This window comes from Lepidochelys olivacea (genome assembly GCF_965140295.1).
Source record: "Lepidochelys olivacea isolate rLepOli2 genome assembly, chromosome: 26".
Lineage (NCBI taxonomy): Eukaryota > Metazoa > Chordata > Testudines > Cheloniidae > Lepidochelys > Lepidochelys olivacea.
The window spans coordinates 11093698-11114789 of NC_140436.1; the positions used below are offsets into that span (position 1 = coordinate 11093698).

The window sequence follows — 21092 nt, forward strand, 5'->3', positions numbered from 1 at the left end:
CTCCCAGTAGAAGTACATAAATCCAGGGTTTTGCTTTATGAAGCCACAACCTGGTTGGTGGCACACTAATCAATAATTGTCAGTGTCACGGTAGCATTTAGAGGGCCCAAATGAAGGCCCCATTGGACTGTACATAGCAGGGTTGGGGGGAAAAAATTTTTTTTAAATGCTTTGAGGGGAAATAACCCATCTTTGAGCGATAATGCCTCTCATCATGGAATAGGGATTCTAAATTCTAATTCTATAATATGAGAATATACTCATGTTTAAGCAGAGTTTTGTAAATGAGTTGTAATAGTTAATGGATTAGGGACCCAGTCTTACGGGGTTCCACAGGCTTCTGTATTGTTTATTTAGGTTAGTCTTTGTATCTACCCAATGGGACTCAATGCTCAGTCTAGAAAATACCACAGATGCTTCGTTTTGCAGTTCTCAAACTGGATTTGTGTCTCCAGATGTAACATGCTTGTGAAACTGCAAAAACGTTTTTAAATAAATATATATAGAGGTGAGAAATAACAGATCTCAACTCTATTGCCCTCCTCAATTTGTGTACACAGAGTCAACCCCCTACCTCTCTCTAAAAGTGTAAAGTTCCAGAAAGTTCAATGAATAGCAAAGATTGTTGGGGGCGGAATAGATCTGGACAAAGAGATAAATGAGAGACATGAGGGACATATGCCTTTGTGTTAAATTATAGGTTTGCTGTCAAAAAAAAAAATCTAGACTACTTAACTACATTGTTTTTGTTAAATAAAACAAATTTAAAATGTCTGTTGGGTGAGGTTATCTTCCTTGCCATGCTGTATTAGAAAATCCTCCAAATATTAACCTGTTGAAGTGGAGATATTTATGAAGTCATTGGGAGATGAACTATCTGCTTCATGAAATGAAATAACCAAAACAATTATTCATTTTTGGATACAGCTGTAAAAACTAATCTGAAAAGTTTTCAAAATAAATCACTATTTAAAAATGTATATAGCGTGTACCTTCTAAAAATGAAACCTACATCTCTGAGTGGTGAAGAATATGTATTAAGGTTATAACAACCAACAAGAATGCACTTATGTAGAAAACCATGATTAAATCGAGTCTTCCTGACTAGTGATTTAAATCAAATTCACTCTGCTATGTAGACATACTATGAGCTTATCCTTACCACAGAACTCTTACAGTCAAGAAGACAAAGGGATTACAACGAAACCCAGGTGGGGCAGAGAGAGCTAGGTCAATACTACACACTGAGGTTTGACTACAGCATGGGTAGACGTGCCCACGCTAGCATGGATACGCAACAACGTAAATGCAGCAACATGGTCTGGAGCACGGGCTGGCAACTTGAGAATGGACCTGGAGTCCACAGCATGCTTGTGCAGCCACCTCTGCACCGCACCTGCGCTGCTATTTGTAGCCATACTAAGGCAAGTTAAACTAACGCTTCAGTGTAAACATACTGTAAGTGACTTGTCCGAGGTCACCCAGGGCGACTCTGGCAGAGAAGAGAACTGAACCATCATCTCCTGAGCCCCAGTCCAGTGCCTTAACTACAAGGCCCCTCTTTCTCCTTGTAGCAATAGCTGTTAAAACCAGACAGCTTGTCATATAATGGGCCCTGAAATTACCAGCATAGATGCAGCCAGGGTGTGACTTACAAAGCTACAGTTTCTTTACCCAGTTTCAGCTCACACACACACACACACCCCCAAGTCAGCCTGAATACATAAATTTATTAAAACCCTTCTGAATATGCAGGTCTGGTTCGGCCCCACACAGCCGACCTGTGCAAAGGGGGTGAAAGAGCACAAGACAATGGGATTGGCTGAAAGCAGAGGAGCCCTGACCGCAGCATGCTAGATGACTTCATATCAAATGAGTTAGCTGGGGTCGGGGGGGTGGGGGGGGGCGGCAGGGAGAGAGATGCCTCATTGTAAACTTTGCACCGAGCACAGAGTCCAACTGCAATTGCCGGAGTGAGAAACCAGACACAAAAAAAAGGGGTTCTAGCACCCCACGCAGCCAAGAGAAAACGTGGGCCATTCCGGCAGATCTACAACACTTCTGATTCTGCAACACAGCCGCAAGCCCTCTCCCTGTTGGTCATTAAGAATGCCTCTCATAAGAAGCTCAAGGAAGCCACAACAGCTCACCTAGCTTTGACTGAAGTACTGATTACTTTCTAGTCTTTAAACACCACTAGGCACTTTAATAAAAAAGCGTCTAACATATTTAACGTACTAAAAGGATTTCATCTCCCTAGGTACAACAAAAGCTCCCGTTTGTTTGAAGTCGAAGGGCCAGATTCTCAGCTGGTGGCCAAGTTCTGCTGACTTAAATGTCTCTCTCAGTGCCGGTTCCATGTAACTCAGTGTCTTCATAATCCTGGCCCCCAACCCCCCCAGAAACAGCACTCCCTCAGCTCCTGTTCAGCTCCCCTGAAAAAGCAAAAAGGTGAGCTGTAAATCATTAGGGGGCAGAGAGAAAAGAGGAGGCTCGTGTTTTTGGGAGGCAACAGGGTCATTAATATTGAAGTCCTGAGACATCAGTGGGAGAAATTCACCTCTGCGCAGGCTGCCAGCATGGCACTCCTGGTGTAGGGCATAAGTGGTGTGTAACCGGTGTTAAGCCCTCCTCATAGGGGTGGATTTACACCTGTGAGAATGCACTCCGATCTCCAAACCCTTCTAGAAATACACTTGCATCATGGAGGGACCCTTTCTGAGATGTTTTAAAGTGGCAATTAAATCATCTGAAGGAACGACTCGGGATTGCGGGACTTGACCAGAGCAGCAGCCCTATGTGCAGCAAGCATGCTTAGGGTTTTCACCCAGTTACATTTGCTAGGCATGTGTTCCATTTCACGGCCTTGTGCACGGATATCATCCTTTCCTGCCAGAGACAGGCTTGCACAACCGAAAGCTGACAGAGGAACGTTTTATTACTATGCAGCAAGATACACTGCCTCCTCCTAGATTACTTTGTAAAGCAGCTTCAATCCTTCTCTGTTGTGACAACTTCAGTCCCTGAACCTCCAGCCCAAGACTAAAACAATTAAAAAAGGTCACAAATAACTCACAGGGCCAAAACAAACACCCAAAACACACCATTTGTTTGGTTACCAGTCAGCCCCCTAAGAAGTACGTTTCAGCTGTGATTATTTCACATGGCAGCTAACAGCATCCGAGAGGCCTTGTTCATCACTAAGCGAAATGAGCAGTGGCACGGTGGACCATGGCTGTTTCAGAGTGATCACAACAAACTGCCAAGCCAGCAAGAAACTGCAAGCTATTGGATACAGCTGAAAAGGCGGCGGGTGGGAGAAATCAATGCATAAAATGCTTTGGAGGCATCATATTTATAATCTAATGAAAACCAGAACTGCTGACTCAAAAACAGACCAGGAAGGTTTAAAAAAACAAAAAACAAACCTTCCTCCTTTCTTTGCAAACAAGCTTTTGCATACAGTAAGTTTACTCCCAGCTCTGCCACCCGTGGGCTACGCAGGTTATTTCAGCAAGACACCCCATTGTGCCTGTTTCCCCTCCCACCCTTGTCTATTTTTTTTTTTTTTTTTTTTTTTTAAATCAAAAAACACACCACTCTCCAGGGCAAGGATGGTCTCCCAGGGTATGTCTATACTTAGGGCGCGGTAGACTACAGACACTGCCCAGCAAATACAGGTAGAAATAGCAGTGTAGACGGTGGGGCATGGCTTAGCCTAGTAGAATGCCATCCACACGTGACCCCCAGGGGGGGGGGTGTGTGTGTGTGTGTGTGTGTACACCCACCCCACAGCTCTCTACATGCCCAAGCAGTGCATCCCATGTCCACAGTTATTTTTAGTGTCCTGCTGCTGAAACCGTTCTGCACTGCCAGATGCTCTCCCCGCTGCCAAATGTGGCTACAAACCACAGTGCGGACATAGCTCTTCTCCTGAATGAGGCCTAGCCCCCAACGGGGCTTGAGGGCGTTTCAGAGGTATGGTAATAAGGATATAAAAAAAAAAAAACTTAGTTATGGAAAAAATTTCTTCAAGTGTCATAAGAGACCTTGTAGCAACAGAAGAGTTAAAATATCGTTATGCAAGGAGCTTTCATTATTACGGTAGATCCTATTGGGCTAGGTAGTATGTAAACATATACTGAGACAGTCCCTCCTCTAAAGAGTTCATGAACTAAAACAGGATAAAAGTTGAAAGCCAATATTATTTTTGAAGGCTATAACATGGAATCCACCATTTTTTCATTTGTTTTAAACAAGGGATGTATTTTTGGCTAAACCCTAAGAATCCAGATTTCTGGGTTCTAATCCCAGCCCTGCACCCTCGTGTGCCTCTCTGTTTACCCCTCCTCATGGAAGTCTTGTGAAGCTTATTCGGTTAGTGTTTGAAATATGATTTGAGCACCTTCAATGAAAGGGTCTATTTCAATGCACCTTGATCTGAAAAATTCTATAAGCCAAATCCTCAGCTGGTATTTTAAAAAAAAAAACAAAAAAAAAACCACATATCACTGAAGTCACTCGAGCAATCACAGCTGAACCGTCCCTGTGGCAATCTGTTTTTGCCACAATTGTAAATCAAACTTATAACTTGCAACTTGCAAATACGATGGATTTCTTAAATTCTACACCACAGTAGGTGGTGTTGATATTAAATATGAAGAACTTAACAACGGCCATACTGGTTCAGACCAATGGTCCTTCTAGCCTAGCATTCTGTCATCTGACAGTGACCGGTGCCAGATGCTTCAGAAGGAGTGAACAAAACAGGGTCATTTCAGATGATCCACCACCCCCCGGCATCCAGTCCCAGCTTCTGGCAGTTGGAAGTTAAGGGACACAAGGACATGGGACACTGTCCCTGACCACCTTAGCTAATAACCATGGATTGACCTGTCCTCCATGAACTTACTTAGTTCTTTTTCAAATCCAGTTATACTTCTAGCCTTCACAACTTTCCATGGCAAATAAGTTCCACAGGTTGACTGGGCTTTGTGTGAAGAAACATTTCCTTTGGTTGGTTTTCAACCTGCTGCCTATTAATTTAGTCAGGGGACTCCTGGGTTTGTGTTATGTGAAGGGGCAATGGAAAGTTATAGACAAAAGAAGAAAACAAAAAGGCTTAAGTACAACAACATGCGACTGAAGAAACAAAACAAACCTACAGGAACCTTGACAAAGCAGTAAAGAAACAATGCAAAAAAGATACGCAAAATCGGATAGAGAGTAAGGCTAGTGAAGCTGAAAAAGCACGGGAAAGAAACAATACAAGCACAGTCTACACAATCCTGAAACAGTTAACAGAATATGGATCAAAATTCAGAAGCGCCCCAGTGGAAGGAAAACAAGGAGAAATTTTGAAAACATAGGAGGAACAAGAAAATAGATCAGTGGAACACTTCAAAGAAGTGCTAAACCAACCAGAACCAAATACAAGACTGGAATTTAACAAAGATAAGCCATTAGACCTAGATATAGATGTATCTGAGGTAAAACACTGAAGTGAAAAAAGCACTGCAGAAGCTGAAAAACAACAACAAGGGGTCTGGTTTGGACAGCATTCATTCTGAGATGCTTAAATATGGAGGCGAAACGTGGAATCAGTCATCTGTTCGCTGTGCAACAAAATATGGCTGGAGGAGAAAGTGCCGGAAGAATGGACCCTCGGTACCATAAATCAAGTTACCAAAGAAAGGTGATCTAAACAATTGTTCAAACTGGAGGGGAGTAACACTTCTATCTGTCACAGGAAAAGTATTAGCAGCACACCTCCAGAACAGAATGAAAAGAAAGATGGATACCATCCCAGGTGAACAACAATCTGGATTTAGACAAAGGAGATCATGCACAGATGTTATTTGCACCCAGAGACGGATTATTGAGAACACAATTGAATTCCAAGGCAGTCTTGCCGTCAATTTTGTGGACTTTCAGAAGGCATTCGATAGTGAAAACAGAAACAATGTGAAAAATTGTGGGACAATATGGAATTCCAACAAAATTAATTATGAAGGCATTCTATGCCAACCAAAATGCTGCATTAAAATGGAAAATGGATTGCGTAAGCCATTCAGCATCAAGACAGGTGTAAGGCAGGCGTGTGTCTTGTCTCCTTTGTTTATGCTAGTCATTGGCTATGGATTAAAACAATATGACAGTAATACATATGGCCTAAAATGGAACAATTCAAGGCTATGTGATCTAGGCTTTGCTGATGCCCTTGCTCTTATCAATGAAGATGCCAACGGACTACAAAAATGCACAAACCAAGTAAAAGAAGTAATGGAGAAGATAGGTTTGAGATACAATTCAAAGAAATGTAAAGTCATGTTAGTGGGGACTACAGGGACAAAAATAAATTGAAGAGAAACTGGAGAAGGTGGACAATTTTATGTACCTTGGAAGTACCATCAGCCAAGGTGGTACTAGTTCTGAGGAAAGAAGAATTGGGAAGGCAAATGCTGCATTTGGAAGACTCAAAAACATGTCCCACAAGACAAAACTGTTGCAATCGTGGTCACCATTGCAACATATAGCAGTGAGACATGGCAACTTACCAAGAAAGATACGCAAAAGCTGGATGCATTTCATCACAAATATCTGAGAAGAACATTGGGAACATATAGAGATAGGAGGATGAATGAAGTCAGAAAAGTGACCGGACAAGGCAGCCTCTCACAAATAATCTACAAAAGACAACAACATCAGTGGCTGGGACATGTTCTGAGAATGGAAAAAGAAAGCTTAGCAAATGCCGCCCTTGAATAGAAGCCAGAAAATGCAAGAAGGAAGAGAGGAAGACCACAAATATGGAAATGAACAGTTCTGAAGGAAATCAAGCACCTCAGCATGAAATGGGAAGATCTGGAGAGGAGCGCAGTTGACGGGCAAGGATGGCAAATGTGGGTAGCCCGATGTGCAGCAAAGCACAGGATGGACCAAGTCAAAGTAAGAAGGGGTAATCAACATGTTCCTATTCACTTACTCTATACCGTTCAGGATTTTATAGACCTCTATCATATCTCCCCTTAGCTGTCTCTTTTCAAAGTTGAGCAATCCCAGTCTCTCTTACTCTCTCCTGATGAGGAAGCTGTTCCTTCATCATTTTCGTTGTCCTTTGCACCTTTTCCAATTTTAAGATTTTTTTTTTTTTTTTTTGAGAGGAGGTTACCAGAACTGCACACAGTATTCAAAATGAGGGAGTACCAGGGATTTATATAGATGAATTATGATATTTTCTGTTTTATTATCTATCCCTTCCTAACATTCTGCTAGCGTTTTTTGGTTTTTAACCTGCCAATACATATGGAGCTGATGTTTTCAGAGAAGATCTCTTTCTTGAGTGGTAACAGCTAATTTAGACCCATCATTTTAGATGTATAGTTGGAATTATGTTTTCCAATGTGCATTACTTTGCATTTATCAACATTGAATATCTGCCATTTTGTTGCCCAGCCACCCAGTTTAGGGGGGATACCTTTGTAACTCTTTGCAGACAGCTTTGGACTTACTATCTTGAGTAATGTTGTATTATCTTCAAAAACTTTGTCACCTCACTGTTTACCCCCTTTCCCAGATCATTTAGGATTATGTTGAACAGCACAGTCCCAGTACAGATCCCTGGAGGACCCCACTATTTCTTTCTAGAGTCCTGCAAATCTGCACGTCTGTGGATATCTGCATCCGCGGATGCCTTGTTTACCATCTTTACGGATCGTGGATCAGATGCAGATCCATATTTTTGTCTCTCCGCACTGTGAAAGCTGACCATTTATGCTAACCCTATATTTCCTATCTTTTAGCCAGATACAGATTCATGAGAGGACCTTCCCTCAAGTCCCCATCGCTGCTTAGTTTGCTCAACAGCTTTTGGTGAGGGACCCTGTCAAAGGCTTTCCGAAAGTTCAAGTACATATATTGACCAGATCACCTTTGTCCACATGTTTGTTGACGTCCTCAAAGAATTCAAATGGGCTGGGGAGGCATGATTTCCCTTTACAAAAGCCGTATGGGACTCTTCCCCAACTTATCTGGGAGTTTTATTCTTTACAATAGCTTAAGCCTAACTCCAGTACCAGACAAACTGGCTGACTAGCCTATAATTGTAAAGTAGATAGTGTTCTGTAGAATTGCATGTGTGTCTAAGATGCAGACTAGCTTGTTTCTTAATCTGTCACTTCAATGAGTAAGGGAAAGAAAAAAAAGAAGAAGAAACAACTTGGTTAAGGACTGCATAACATTCCTATGGAAGGAAGATATGTAAATTGACCCCTGAAGTCAGCAATGACCTTTTCAGTTCCTGATTACATTGCATGGCATTTGGAGAGGATTCTACTGTCACAATCTGTAGCTATCATTGAATTCAAACCAGCGGCTAGATAGTCAAGAAGATTTTGCTCATTACATTCAACCCCAGTGTATTACGATTGCACAAAGAGGTCCAGGTTTGGGGCATGACTCTTCAGGGGTTAGCTGAACTGCACTGAAAAGGTGTCTGTGCAGCATGCTTCTTGGCAAGGTTTGTGGAGTACGCATGGTTGGCTTTAAAATAGGGAAACTTAACTCCAGTCAACATCTAAAGAGATCAACATTCTCCCCTAACAGGTACCAATAACCCTGCTACATCCCTACTCCAATTCCTTCTGGAATAACATCCCCACCCCTAAACACTGTCTAGAAAGAACTTGGACATTTTTAATGCTTGTTCTCAAGGTCACCTAACCATGACGGAGGTGCTAGGAGAACAATGGACAGGTAGTATGGACTAGGGGTTCAAGGAGGGGAGTGGGAGCCAGAACTCCTGCAGTCTTTCCTGAATTCCTGGTTTTACCAAACTTTGGCAAGTCAGCTATCTTTGCTGTGCCTCAGTTTCCTCACTCCAAGAGGAAACTATCAGGCTTAGTGTCTGTAGAGTGCAATGGAACGTAAAAAAGCCACATCCAAAATTTCTCACACACACCCTGCCCAGTTATTAGATTGTTTGGTTAGGTATTTAAGTCACCATACCCTTAATACATCTTTTATATAGATGTTTCAGTACAATCCGTCACTGAATCTTTACACAGCCTGGCTACACCAAACCGGAAAAGCCTATAGAGTTTGATTATTTAAACTCTTAGAGTAACTTTTAGCTGAACAAAAAAAAAATGCCCGTAGGTTCCAACAAGCAGCAGTATGTGCTCTGCGAATATGAGACCAACGCACAGATCCCTAGGACATGCAGAGGCAAGATTATAGCACTTTGCATTCAGGGAAGCAAATTTCTGAAGCTGACCCCAATAAAAAGGGAGTGTTAAGGTGCTCTTTGATATTGAAGGTAAATGCTCACGTCTCTATGGGAACAGGGAAAGAGGGTGCTGCTGTTAAAACACAGAACCATGGTTTGGTAGGTCTGGGGTCATTTCCCAGCTCATCAGACTACCTGTGTGATTTAAGCAAGTCACTTCATCTCTAGGTCTCAGTTCCTCATCTGTGAAACAGGGTGAATAATCCTTCCTTTCTCCTATCCTTCCTCTGTCATCTATTTAGACTGCAAACTCTTGGGGGTAGGAACTGTCTGACCATGTGTTTATACAGGGCGTAGCACAATGGAGCAATAGTGTTGGCTGGGGCTTTTAGATGCCACCATAAAAGCAATAACAAACAACTGGGTATTGGCTTGGATGGAAAAATATTGAAACTAAAGAGGAAAGCATTAGAAGCCACAAGGGGGGACTCAACCGCGAGCCAAAATTTCCTCCCTGCCAGCAGCTTCTGTGCTGCACACATGCATCCCTACCACCTGAAGCTGGTCCAGCGTCCAAGTGACCCCCATCACTCTTCTGACAGCTGCTCTTCCCAACCAGGACAACCAACGTCCCTCATCTGAATACTACCTGGTCTATGTTGTTCACAGTCAGAAGAAAACCTTAAAATGCACCCAATAAATGATTGGAGACTGATTAGACCTTGCCTACTCTGATCATGCTCACGTACTTAAGTCTGAGCCACCCCTCCATTCTGCCTGGCTTGGGCATACAAACATTCAATGCTCCTGTGGAGCAAGGTTTCACAGCCCATTTGTAGCCAGAGAGGGATTCTGAAAGCCTAGTAGGCAAAGCCCTTGGAAATACCACCTTCCAGAGATCTCAGAGTGCTTACCAGGCATCAGCTATGCTTCACAAGCCACCCTTGAGGAAGGCAAGTATTGGTTATGCCCATTTTACAGTGTGGCAGTTGGGGTCCGAGTGCCTGATGTACAGACATCAGGCAACATTGGCTGGAATGCCTCGATCCTACAACACATTTTCAACACCTTACAGCAGGGCCAGGCCTTGTACAAGTATCCTTTGCGACTCCTAGGTGGTCTTGGGCTCACACCTGGTGCAGTCTATGCTGACTGCTTGTGGCCACCAAGGGGAGCATTCTGTCTACACCAATCCAGCTGATGCTCCCATAATGCAGTGCGTCAGAGAACCTGCTCCAAGAAGCAGGACTTTGGGGGGCAGGGAGTGCAGCAGCCATTCTCAATTTCTGTTGTCTTTCATTTTTCTGCTGCTTCATGAATAGAACAAGGTGGAGCAGCAGAGCTGGAGAAGCTGTGGGAAACCATCTTCACCTAGAATGGGTGGGGTCCCACAGCAATCAGTTCTGGGTGCCACGTTTCAGGAAAGATGTGGACAAAATTGGAGAAAGTCCAGAGGAGAGGAGAGCAACAAAAACGACCGAAGGGCTAGAAAACATGACCTATGAGGGAAGATGGAAAAAATTGGGTTTGTTTAGTCTGGAGAAGAGAAGACTGAGGGCGGACGTGATAACAGTTTTCAAGTACATAAAAAGGTTGTTACTTTTTTTTTCCCCTCCCTCCTCCTTGTGTTATTGTCCTATCCTCAGAGGTTAAGGAGAAGCAGCAATGGGCTTAAATTGCAGCAAGGTTTAGGTTGGACATTAGGAAAAACCACCAACAGTTAGGAAGTTAAGCACCGGAATAAAATTGCCTAGGGAGGTGGGGGAATCTCCATCATTGGAGATTTTTAAGGTTAGACAAAGACGTGCCAGAGATGGTCTAGATAATACTTAGTCCTGCCTTGAGTGTGGGGGACTGGATGAGAGGACCTCTCAAGGCTATAAAACACGTTACCCAATAGCATTTGCAGATACATCTATGATATTTACGTGACACCTGTTACCATGGAATCTGACAACATCACAACCTTCAATATATGTATCCTCAACACCTGCATAAATTAGGCAAATACGATCATTTTACAGATCAAGAACTGAGGCACAGAGAGACTAAAGTGACTTATCAGGGAGCCTGTGGCAGAGCAGGGAACTGAAGCCCAGGCTAATCTCCTAACCACTAAGCCATCCTTCCTCTCTTTCGCCCACCCTTTGCCGGTTTGGATCAATGGTTCTCAAAACTTATTTGGTCACACGCTGGTTCTGTGGTAGTTTATGCCCCACCAGCACATATACCGACATTAAAAAAAAAAAACCACCATGAAACTCACTAATTATTAAAACAGTAAGGCAGTAATTCAAATGGAGCCAACAATCCATTGTAATAAGAGCAAAAGCAGAACTGCAATTGTGATCAATGCTCACTATTAAACATGCACAGTGTCATAGCAAACAGATTAACATACAGATGTCAACAACTTTGTACAAGAGAAATCTGTCAAAATGCACAGTGCCAGCTGAGAACCTTGTGTCTGGAGAAATCAGTTTTGCTAGTTATTCATTACTGCATACAAGTCCGCGTCTTTCCCCCCCCACCTCCGCTCCTGCCCACCCACCTTCTCATGCCCCTTCAGAATACATTCCGCATCCTCCCAGCGTGAGAACCTCTGGTTTAGATCATAGCTCTTTGGGACATGTCTGGTGTTTTACAATGTACTTCCCTACTAAAGATGCAGATAGGCCCCTAGTGGGATTTTCAAGAGCACCTAACTCTTATTGACTTCAGTGGAATTTAGGCACTTACGTGCTGTTGAAATCTCATGAAGCATCTTTAGGCAGCTAAATACATCTAAAATGATGGCCCCTGGTGACTAGCACAAGATCACACAGAGTCTGCAAGGGAGTGGGAAACTGGACCCGGATGTCCCAAACTAGTACCTTAATCATTAAGTCATCCTACCTACTTTCTGCCTGCCTCAATCCCCTCCTATTCTCTCCTGTAAGAAGTGTTTTTTCCTTAAACCCCCCCCTCCAAGAAGAAAGGCAAGCATGTGCCTCTGACTCATTTGTACCTACATACAGCAGTGCTGGGTATTTCTGTCTGTATTTATCTATGTATCATGAGCGTTTCTGACTCTTTTACAGATCACTCATAACAGTTTCATGAGCAGTTTGCAGAACTCCAAGGGTTGAATTTCAAACAAGACTTCCCTACATCTCACATGGAACCAGCCAAAATGGTCTTCATGCAATTGCTGCCTAATTCACAAGGTTACAATAGAGTTAAGACCACAATTTTAAAAACAAAATCACAACTCATGAGTCAACAGCAGCCACAAGTATATTTAGTGACTAGGCAAGATTTCCCACAGATCCATTTTATTCCATTGTGGCAGTGATTACATTTTGGAAATAGTATCTTAAGAGGGCTTTCTGCTTTCAAATCACTTTACAAACGGTCAGTAACACATCCTTAAGATATGCCTGAGAAGGGAAGTATAAGTTATCCCCATTTTACAAGTGGCAGAGTGGTGAAGGAACATATCCATGTTTCTGCAGAGAATTAGATCCATAGCCAAACGGCAGGAATTCAGGTGGTAAATTCCACAAACAAGTGCTACAAGCATAGAGCAACAGGCTTACAGGTCTATTGCTGACATCAGGACAGAGGCATGCAAACATTAAGGGTCTTGTTAATGGAGTTTTTTGGACCGTGTTTTCCTGGGAAGAGGGAGAGGGGAAAAAAAAAATCAGTAGATTTAGCTATGTCTTAGCATTTGGGGATGAGTGGCAGCATAATAATTTCAGAGAACCTTCCATGTAAAATAGCAAAGTCCCTGGTGGATTTTATGAAGTCCCTGGCACTTGTCCCTTTATGGGGTCAAAATTCTGCTTGGGGTTGTGTGTTTTGTTTTGGTTTTTTTTTTGATTGGCAGAGATAGTGGAGTAGAAGGGGATGTCAGTGTTAGGAGTGTCATTCTTATGATGGAAGTTCAAATGATTTCCTAAGTGTAACAGAGGCCCATTGGTGCCACCCGGCAAAGGGGTCACTGCTTAATGTCAGCAACTCCTAACATGCCTGACAAACTCGCTACACCCAACACACTGCTGTCATAGTATTTATCTATAAAGAATGTCATGTGAGATCTTAAATGAAAACTAGGATTACATGGACCCTCATAGTTGCATGATGGATGTACGGATGATATTTGTGTCTATGTCCCAAGCAGAGCTGACGACCAGACAGGAGATTATTTCCATTTGACAGAAACACACCATTTAAGCATTATAAGCCAACACAATGGTAGCCAAGTCTGCATATGGAGTAAAGAGAGGGATGAGAAGACACTGAAGACTGTCTCTGGGGTCATCCTGTCTCTAGGGTGCAAAGAAAAAAAAATACCCAATGACCAAGGACACCATTTTATCCTGCACCTAGGGAGTAATCCAGCAGCGTGATTACACGTGTGAAAATGGGATCTCAACCAGGGTTCGATTGAAAGCGCGGTCGAGGACATTTGTGTAAGATAGATTTCTTTAGACAAGGGCTTAGCCTGTTCAAGTTAATCATGCACAATAAAATGTGTATGATTCCTTTTGTTTTCTATGTAACCTATTGTTCTTATCCTTACGCACTCTCAATCTTTGTAAAACTTACGATTGCTTCACTATAACTATGCCAGTGTTATGTTGGTATAAAAGGACCTGATCCTGAGTTGTACCAGTCAAACTGTGTTTACGCTGCTCCTTCAGGGACAGCTTAGCTGGTCATTTCTGCCAGTGACAGGGTTCTGGATACCACAGAGGGAACATGCAAGGAACTCAGGGGCGGGTATGTGCCTATTACTAGTCTGGAACTGAGAATGCGAGGCCATATCTGTGTGGCCAGATGCTGTCGGTTTCAGAGAGCTCAGCTACTGCAGACACAAACAAGACTGCTTTATGCAAAGGGCAAGTAGCGCTGAGGTTCCTCAGAGCCCTGGGTACTCCTGGGGAGAGTGTCATACTAACTATTTCAAAAGTTCCAGCATGGCAGTCTTCTATTTGGCCCTCACCATTGGGTCACTCTTGTTCCTGTAGCTTGAGTTTTGGCCAGTATAAACTTAAAAAACTGGGGCCGCTAGTCTCTTGGCTACAGAAATTACACGGGTCACCAGGCAAGAAGATCACAATGGTCTTCTATGGCCTTATATGAATCAAGTCCCTCTGAACAGCAATCCTAATTACTTTGGAGTTAGTGCCCTATCCAAGGCTACCTGCATCAAAACAGTTGGTCTGACCAGCTCCATCCAAATAGAAATTGTAACCTCTGGCTTTAAGTATACTGGTCTATATTTAAAACCACACACACCAAGAAAGGAGACTCCATCTCCCCAGCCACCTTTCCTCAGCATAAGACCAGATTCAAACACTGAAGCCCACGTAGATGGGAGTACAAAGGATGAGGAGCTCTCAGCTGCTGCTTTTCACCTACATGCTCATTCTCATCACCGGTACTTAATTTGTTCTTCAAAATGATTTGATTGAAGCCAGCTTCTGAAGAGCATATTATTCCAGAGGAGTTTTAACCCATTACTGTTACAGTAAAGAGGGTTTCGGCCCAAGGTCAGCAGGAGGCTCTGCTCCTGCAAGATATGCCAGTGACTTCCACATCATAGTCTGCAGAATATGGAGACACAGGAGAACTACTGAAGGAGGATGGTCTTGTGGAGAAGGCCCTGGACTAGGACTTGAGACCCAGCTTTGATTCCTGACTTGACCATTGACTCCATGTGCAACCTTAGGGATGTTGCTTCATCTGCTTGTTGGGGGGGATAATACCCCCCACCTCACAGGTGTGTAAGGAGGAGGAGTTTAATATTCCTGCAGTGCTCAGATACTGTAGCGATAAGGAGCACATATAGAGTCCCATCTCAACGGAGAGTTGCATAGGCCTGCTCCTGGTTTCCAGCTGTAAATTGAAGACAGCTACTAATCTGATTAATACTTCATCTAGAGGCAACTACTGTGCTGGCCACAGGAGAGGGTAGACTGCAAGGAGGAAGTCTGAGAACCCCAGAGATGTGCCAGAGTCTCCTGGGGTCAACAGGTTTCCCCTTCGATCTTGCCAATGCTTCCCTGTCAGTATCATAAGCAAGAACCTACCACCTCATTAGCTGTACTAGTGTCGTATTATTCTTCCTTTCGCCACCCCCAAAACAAGTGCAGTAGCCAATCCCAGACTCAAAAGATAAATAGGTTTCTTACACATCTGAAAGATCTGTCCCCACCCAGCAATGAGTTCATGCTACACTGGTCAAGTTATTTATTCTATTACCTTCCATTATTAGCAAAGGCTTAGTTCGAATCAGTACTTGGGCTTAAATAACCTCTTTCAAAGATATCCAAGCTCATTACTAATATTAATTATGCCTCACAACACCCATGTGGGCAGGCAAGCATCATTAGACCTCACCGATCCATCTGCGAAATGAGGCCGAATGGTTAGCCAACTACCCCAAAGCATTGCAGTGAATCAGCAGCTGGGAAGAGAACTTGAATTTCTGATTTGCAGTCTGCCTGCTAAATCATGTGTATCCCTTCCAGTTGGCAATTCCATTCAAGAGCTGGAAAGGGGCTTGTCAGAGGGAGGTTCCACTTTCAGGTTACGTTAAGCGAAGAAAAACTGTGCCATGCTCGAAGACCATGCAGGACCTTATCTAAAGCCAATGGGAGTCTTCCCATTGACTTCAGTGGGCTCTGGGGTCAGGCCTCCCACTCTGTACAGTTGAGCCAGAGTTAAAGGGGACCGGAAAAACCACACTTAACATAGACCCAGTTTCCAGCCCCGATGCTACTATAGTGCACCTGAGCAGTCTGGAACCCCTCATTAGCCGGAGATGAATACAGTGGCATGTCTGGAATGTGGCAGCCCTGCATACATGCTAAGCCAGATTCCAAATCCAGCCAGCCTTCATGGTAAGACTGCCCCCACCCACTTCGGTTTTGTTTGAAGGATATTAACGTTATGAGGGCAGTCTGTCCTACTCAGGTTAAAAGGGCAACTTGGGACAGTCACAGCTCAGCAATGGGACACGCAGTCTTGTTTGTAGGTTGCCATGTCCAACCCAGCCCAGCTCCACTGGATCCTAAAGCAGTTCTGTTGGCTGGTCTATGGCATGTGGAGTTTCTGGTCTTCAGTCCGGTCCAGGTGTCTGCACCAGAGTCCTCTCTCATCCCAGGGAGGGGAATATCTCGCATCCTCGTAAATGGTGGAGGCCAAGAACTGAATGGGCTGGGATGCTGTGCCACCTTGCCCACAGAAGGGGTCTTCCCCAACGAGGAAGGGGTACACTGTTGTGGCTGGGGTGGGGAGGCTTGCCTTGCCACTACTTGCTCTAATTACCTATTGAATAGGCCCAGTGCATTTACTATGTTTAAAAAAAAAAGTGAACAGTACAGAGTTTAAGCGTAGAAGTCTCTGGTTATCAGGGAATAACTTACAGGATTATCCAGGGGTGCAAAGTTTGGTTTAAGATCAGATGGTGTAAGGAGTACATAATCTGCAATATCCCCGATTGGTGGTAAAAATTTAACAGGTCAAAATACAGACATTGAGATAGGAGGGTATGTTGTTCATATAATGGCTCTGTTCAGGTGTGGAGTATGATGAGTGGCTACGATGAGGAGGATGGATTGACCGACCCTCATTTGGTGAGATTTAACATTCAGTGAGTATATTACCTAACACCCAATAGCCCCAACTACAACCTGGATTCTACTTTGCTAGGTACTATATAAACACCATGGGGCAGGGGAGAGAGCATTTCAGTCTCCAGGGCTGTCAAGCACCTTTCCACGAGCACTGTGCACAAAAAAAAAAAGCTTGTTTAGAACATCTTCTGCACTTCAGTCCATTAGCATCTTCCCTAACACCCTGATTATATCTAGGGACTGCGAGTATGCACCAGTGGCCACAGCAAGTTGTGCTAAAAGCAAAGAAACACTTAGGCGCTTGTGAAATTCATCCAACAAGCCACTTGAGATTCCCCAGGCTCCTGGAGTTACATAGTTCCTTCATGCTGAGCCTATCTCGTTAAGAACGTGCTGTGTGTCACAAGCTTCTCGCTCAGGATATCAAAGTTCAAAAGGCTGCTGGCTAGAACGTGGACCAGCCAGTGCCCCATCCACACTGCTCCTATACAAAGACAGGCATGTTCCCCATTTCAAGTAGATAAAGGGATTAGTGTGCAACCCAAAAACATCCATGTTCAGCTTGTTCTGAACACCAGACGTTTGGTACAAAGCAACCCATAGAGGCCAACAAATAGTCTCAACCAGAAATAGTTGGGCTTTACTTTGATTCCTGCTCAAGTCTTCAAAAACTTCATCCAAGCTGGGTTGGCTGAACTGCGTAAGTGGGATCTATGCTACTAGCACAATGGTACCCGAGAAGTTACAAAGCTCATCACCTTTAAAATCTCTATAGAGAAGAGCAACAAAATAGCCTTTTGCAGGGTTGGTTTTGCTAAGATCTAGCAAAATACAAAGCCCGCACTCCATTGTTGCAACAGCACATTTCCATACGTATTATATTCCATATTGCTGAATGTTAGGATCTACACCTTGGTGAGGAAAATCTTTCTAGTTAATATCATACACGCTCACCAGAAGTGGCTGCAAAATTTGAGTGAAGAGCCCAAAAAACTGTTAAGCCAACTCCTCCGAGTTACACGTTTCTACAAAAATCAGCATCAAAAAGCTAAATAAATGAACACGTAGAAGTTTTTAAAAAGCAGATGTACATAGAACGGGAAGAAATGTTGCCTCTGACTACAAGCAGCCAAAGACAAGTGGGACGTTAGCTATGACGACATGAGCCTACCAATATGCACACACGTCTTTGGCCAAATTCAGCCCTCCGTTACACCCATGTAGTTTCTGGGGTTACACGGCGGTAACAGCACAGAACACGGCCCTTGGTAACTTAAGCCATTAGGTACAAGCAGGACACTCATGCACTCTGAGGCACAAGACGCACCAACATATGAACTCCTTTGCAAGTCTCCATTACTCCCTTTAAACTAGGTTTCTACCATCCCAACCCTCTCCCATCACAGCCACATCCCCATCCCCATTGCTTCTAGCTCCAGTCTTCTCAGAAGCAGAGATGAAGAACTGCACTCAATTCTACTGTCCTTTTTTTGGAAACAGGATACTCATGGGACTCATTAGCCGTCATTTGTGATACATCCAGGGAGAAATTCTGGCTTCAGGAACATCAGTAGCAAAACTCTCATTGCCTTTAGGAGAGACATTCTGACCCCCTTGATTTTAAAGCAGGCCTTGAAGGGTTCCAAAAAAAAAACAAAAAAAACAAAAAACAAACAAAAAAAAAACAACCCACCAAAAAAAACCACAGCATTAGCTTTCTGGAGTACCTAACTCTCTGTAAACTTTGGTGGAGAAAGTCTCTTCAAAAACTGGGCCCAACCCCACAATTGGATTAAAGAAAGATGGCTGTTCATAGAGGGAGGGTTGCCAACCCTCCAGGATTGCTCTGGAGTCCCCAGGAATTAAAGATTAATCTTAATTAAGGTTAGGTCATGTGAAGAAGCCTCCAGAAATACGTCCAACCAAAATTGGTAAACCTATTCATAGAGTGACTGAACAAGTCAGCCTTTAAATTCACTTTAACCACAGAATAGAGAGGTATCTGTATTAGTACTCTACCATCATCCTCCAAGTTCCTCACCCCATCTACCTTATTCCCAAATTTTTAAGAAAAATCAGACTTTTTGTTGCAGGAAAACAAGAGTCCAAACATAATTTGTATCTGGAAAGGAACACACATTTTTATGGATGTTCGGGGAGGGAGGGGAGAAATCCACCTTAGGGCAAGGGGGAGAAATAGTGTTTGGAAATATCTGCCATTGGGTGCATTCCAAAGTACTGGCTCTTCCTGGGTTCCTTTATGAGCCAGGGATAAGTCATACTCAGCAGAGTTTGTTCAGCAGGATCCAGAGGGGGCAACTAAAAGTCCCACTAGGCGGAGGGAAGGCTCCTGCCACTTGAATTCCAACAGTGCTGGTTAAACTAGTTCCTCGAGTTTGCAAGGCACGTATATATACACACATGCTCTCTTCATTATTTCAGACTACAGTTCTTCAGTCACTTTTGCAAAAATTCCATCTTGCTTCTGACTTTCTATGCCTTGTGCCACCCCACCAACTTGGCATCCTTAGTTAAGCAATGGGTAGGGAAGGCTGTATTTTTACCCAGCCAACATCTTAGTTCACCTCCACCTAATGGGTTTCTTCCTCTAGCAGAGGAGGATGAGGCTTCTGGGCTCAGCCTTTCAAAATTGCCAAGCAAGCACACACACCCAGAATCATATGGGTGCAAGCAAGGTTTTCCATCCGAGATGGATCCAGATTGCACCAGCTCAAGGCCCGGGTTGCCAGGCTGCTCTCCAGATCCCTATCGCTGCCAATGCAACTCGCTTCCTTAACACCCCTGATTGAGCATTGCAGTGGCACATTGAATGCAATGCCAGCCAGCAGGCAAAATGTGAAGCTGCAGTATGTTTGATCTACACTGCCTCCCATGTGACCCAGATTTCCTCTGCTTATGGAGGGTGATCTCCTCTATTCCCCCATTGCAGCATGATCTCACGGGCCTTCGCTAAGCCACTAGCCCCATTAAGTGGGCTGGTGAACAACACGGCCTTTAAGACAAGCACCAAGTAGGAGATGCTCTCAGCATCCTTAGGGATTTTTGATCAGTTGTAGCAATCGGCCCGTTTGAGGGAAGGGACCCAGGCACCAGCATCCAAGAGAAGAACTGACTTAACTCCTCTCACATCCCGGTAGCTTTGCTCCAAGGCATGCATCCTACCGATTTTGCAGGCTTAGCTGTGCCCTGTTTACTTGTGCAAGCAAGTCGATGGCAGACTCGGGACCAGGAGTCAAACACTGGGTCCCAGTCCCCTCCCTAACCACTAAGCCATGTTTAGAACCCAGGAGTCCTTAAATCCAGGCCTTGCTCTCAGCACAGACACTCACAAAGGAGCTCCAGGGCTATCAGGATAGGATTTCCCCCTTGCCATGCTTTCTCCCTCCATCCCAGCCCTCTTAACTGTGGGCTACAGCACAGATTAACTGAAATGCATATAATACGACTTATGAGGGCTGATCACGAGAGGTCCCAGAATCATGGAAGCTTTCTTTGGGCTGCTATCAGTATCCCGGGTAGGACTTGCCAGCAGCGATTATTCATCAGTAAAGAAGTCTATTTCTTCCCTGTGTTACAGGGATGAGGCCAGAGAGCAAGTTTTAGGCAGTGTGTGTAATGACAGCAGGATCAGGTGGTAATTAGCCCAGTACCCGGGCTCCCACTGCAAACAGGGCCTTAAAGAAATAGGCCAATATACAGTCCGTATATTTAAAGTCAGTGCCTCACCAAGCAAGAGCAAAAATCACCATTGCCACCAGTTTGTGGGCTGTTCTGGATACATTTTGGCCTCCTCCCTATCTCAGGGTCAATGGCGTGCCCGCACCACAATCAGCCTTTCAGTCACCCTCAGGTAGGAAGCTACAGATCAACCAGGACTTGAAAAGGTCATTAGAAAGATTTCCAAGACACCACAGTGAAGAAAAGGAGGGAAGGGGGAGTGGGAAGACAGGACCTAGGGAAATACGCGGTCCCTTCCAGCTGGCATAGCCCTCCCCCCTCCCAGTTCTTAGACACCAGCTTCCTTCTCCCTATTAAGCTTATTTAACTCAATGCCTTTGCAGAACCCCATACAATTAACAAAAAACACTGCTCTGATTGAAAATTCAGAGGCTTTTGTGCCAAGAATGGCCTATGAGTAGGTCTAGTGGAAGACAGCATTATTCTGAAGGTCGAGGGTAAGGTTATTAGTGAGAAACATTCAGAAGGTTCTGTTAGTG

At 44.0% G+C, this 21092-nt stretch overlaps 1 protein-coding gene across 1 annotated transcript in view; it reads right to left on the reverse strand.

Annotated features, from left to right (window-relative positions):
* AAK1 (AP2 associated kinase 1) overlaps nucleotides 1-21092 on the reverse strand; it is a 114589-nt gene that overhangs the window by 92009 nt on the left and 1488 nt on the right. The window lies entirely within an intron of this gene.